Source organism: Oncorhynchus tshawytscha, linkage group LG12, assembly GCF_018296145.1.
Source record: "Oncorhynchus tshawytscha isolate Ot180627B linkage group LG12, Otsh_v2.0, whole genome shotgun sequence".
NCBI classification, from domain to species: Eukaryota; Metazoa; Chordata; class Actinopteri; order Salmoniformes; family Salmonidae; genus Oncorhynchus; species Oncorhynchus tshawytscha.
In genome coordinates, this window is record NC_056440.1 from 8,474,487 (window position 1) to 8,477,730 (window position 3,244).

At 55.9% G+C, this 3,244-nt stretch overlaps 1 protein-coding gene across 1 annotated transcript in view; it reads right to left on the reverse strand.

Annotated features, from left to right (window-relative positions):
- Window positions 1-3,182: 3,182 nt before the first annotated feature.
- The window catches only part of LOC112262526 (palmitoyltransferase ZDHHC19-like), a 6,937-nt gene continuing 6,875 nt past the window's right edge, over window positions 3,183-3,244 (reverse strand). The window contains exon 8 of the mRNA XM_042331279.1: window positions 3,183-3,244. This exon is cut by the window's right edge and continues 189 nt beyond it. The gene's annotated coding sequence lies outside the window, so the exon portion shown is untranslated.

Below are 3,244 nucleotides of genomic sequence, written 5' to 3' on the forward strand. Positions count from 1 at the left end.
AGCTGTATTGAGATACATCCAGAGTTGCCTTCTCCCCCATTCAAATAAACACATCACATATCAGATCACTGCTTCAAATATGTAAATATTTAAAATAAGACTCTCGAAAAGAGAGGACACTTTATCTGGGCAATAAGAAAAATGTCTCTCTCCTTTGCTGAATGGTTTCAAAAGAAAGAACCAAGTGATTTTAAAGTGAATTTGGTCTGAATAGATTAGCCCAGGGGTTTGAATAATGTATTGTACAAAAAAAGTTGTAGTTTTACCTGCCTCAAAAGACCTGGACAAACAGACACACTGCCATGAATTTGTTCACTCAAACACACACAGAGAGCAGAAGAAATAAGATATCAACGTGTCATGATCAATGTGACAATGAATGTGATGATGAAACGAAGTTGAACCTTGCTGAGAAAAAAAATATTCATTTATTTGTTTTAAACAGCAGAGGATCTCCTACTTCTTTGGTGCTCAGCCCCTCCCCCTTCACACTCAGCTCCTCCCCCTCTTCACACTCAGCCCCTCCCCCTCTTCACACTCAGCCCCTCCCCCTCTTCACACTCAGCTCCTCCCCCTCTTCACACTCAGCCCCTCCCCCCTCTTCACACTCAGCTCCTCCCCCTCTTCACACTCAGCTCCTCCCCCTCTTCACACTCAGCCCCTCCCCCTCTTCACACTCAGCCCCTCCCCCTTTCACACTCAGCCCCTCCCCCTCTTCACACTCAGCCCCTCCCCCTCTTCACCGTCAGCCCCTCCCCGCTTCACACTCAGCCACTCCCCCACTTCACACTCAGCCCCTCCCCCTCTTCACACACAGCCCCTCCCCCTCTTCACACTAAACAGTTTGATTTCTCTCTCTCTCACATGCACTCTCTTTCTCTCTGTCTCCCTCCTCCCTGTCTTTCTCTCTTTCTCTCCCAATCTCTCTCAGATGTCTTGGGTTAGTGTTTAAACCTATAGATGGGTCCCTAGTGTGTTTCGGTCTGTGTACGTTCAGATGTTGTGTTGAAGTGGTTAATAAGGCCTGGGGCTGGTGGTGTTGAGGTGGACCAGGCCTGGGGCTGGTGGTGTTGAGGTGGTCCAGGCCTGGGGCTGGTGTTGGTTATGGTGTTGAGGTGGTCCAGGCCTGGGGCTGGTGTTGGTTATGGTGTTGAGGTGGACCAGGCCTGGAGCTGGTGTTGGTTATGGTGTGGTGTTGAGGTGGTCCAGGCCTGGGGCTGGTGTTGGTTATGGTGTTGAGGTGGTCCAGGCCTGGGGCTGGTGTTGGTTATGGTGTTGAGGTGGACCAGGCCTGGAGCTGGTGTTGGTTATGGTGTGGTGTTGAGGTGGTCCAGGCCTGGAGCTGGTGTTGGTTATGGTGTTGAGGTGGTCCAGGCCTGGAGCTGGTGTTGGTTATGGTGTGGTGTTGAGGTGGTCCAGGCCTGGAGCTGGTGTTGGTTATGGTGTGGTGTTGAGGTGGTCCAGGCCTGGGGCTGGTGTTGGTTATGGTGTGGTGTTGAGGTGGTCCAGGCCTGGAGCTGGTGTTTGTTATGGTGTTGAGGTGGTCCAGGCCTGGGGCTGGTGTTGGTTATGGTGTTGAGGTGGTCCAGGCCTGGGGCTGGTGTTGGTTATGGTGTGGTGTTGAGGTGGTCCAGGCCTGGGGCTGGTGGTGTTGAGGTGGTCCAGGCCTGGGGCTGGTGTTGGTTATGGTGTTGAGGTGGTCCAGGCCTGGGGCTGGTGTTGGTTATGGTGTGGTGTTGAGGTGGACCAGGCCTGGGGCTGGTGGTGTTGAGGTGGTCCAGGCCTGGGGCTGGTGTTGGTTATGGTGTGGTGGTTGGGGCTGGTGTTGGTTATGGTGGTGGACCAGGCCTGGAGCTGGTGTTGGTTATGGTGTGGTGTTGAGGTGGTTGGGGCTGGTGTTGGTTATGGTGTTGAGGTGGTCCAGGCCTGGGGCTGGTGCTGGTGTTTGAGGTTGGAGCTGGTGTTGAGGTGGGTGTTGAGGTGGTCCAGGCCTGGAGCTGGTGTTGGTTATGGTGTTGAGGTGGTCCAGGCCTGGAGCTGGTGTTGGTTATGGTGTGGTGTTGAGGTGGTCCAGGCCTGGAGCTGGTGTTGGTTATGGTGTGGTGTTGAGGTGGTCCAGGCCTGGGGCTGGTGTTGGTTATGGTGTGGTGTTGAGGTGGTCCAGGCCTGGAGCTGGTGTTTGTTATGGTGTTGAGGTGGTCCAGGCCTGGGGCTGGTGTTGGTTATGGTGTTGAGGTGGTCCAGGCCTGGGGCTGGTGTTGGTTATGGTGTGGTGTTGAGGTGGTCCAGGCCTGGGGCTGGTGGTGTTGAGGTGGTCCAGGCCTGGGGCTGGTGTTGGTTATGGTGTGGTGTTGAGGTGGACCAGGCCTGGGGCTGGTGGTGTTGAGGTGGTCCAGGCCTGGGGCTGGTGTTGGTTATGGTGTGGTGTTGAGGTGGTCCAGGCCTGGGGCTGGTGTTGGTTATGGTGTTGAGGTGGTCCAGGCCTGGGGCTGGTGTTGGTTATGGTGTGGTGTTGAGGTGGTCCAGGCCTGGAGCTGGTGTTTGTTATGGTGTTGAGGTGGTCCAGGCCTGGGGCTGGTGTTGGTTATGGTGTTGAGGTGGTCCAGGCCTGGGGCTGGTGTTGGTTATGGTGTTGAGGTGGTCCAGGCCTGGGGCTGGTGTTGGTTATGGTGTGGTGTTGAGGTGGTCCAGACCTGGGGCTGGTGGTGTTGAGGTGGTCCAGGCCTGGGGCTGGTGTTGGTTATGGTGTGGTGTTGAGGTGGACCAGGCCTGGGGCTGGTGTTGGTTATGGTGTTGAGGTGGTCCAGGCCTGGGGCTGGTGTTGGTTATGGTGTGGTGTTGAGGTGGTCCAGGCCTGGAGCTGGTGTTTGTTATGGTGTTGAGGTGGTCCAGGCCTGGGCCTGGGGCTGGTGTTGGTTATGGTGTTGAGGTGGTCCAGGCCTGGGGCTGGTGTTGGTTATGGTGTTGAGGTGGTCCAGGCCTGGGGCTGGTGTTGGTTATGGTGTGGTGTTGAGGTGGTCCAGGCCTGGGGCTGGTGGTGTTGAGGTGGTCCAGGCCTGGGGCTGGTGTTGGTTATGGTGTTGAGGTGGTCCAGGCCTGAGGCTGGTGTTGGTTATGGTGTTGAGGTGGTCCAGGCCTGGGGCTGGTGTTGGTTATGGTGTTGAGGTGGTCCAGGCCTGGGGCTGGTGTTGGTTATGGTGTTGAGGTGGTCCAGGCCTGGGGCTGGTGTTGGTTATGGTGTTGA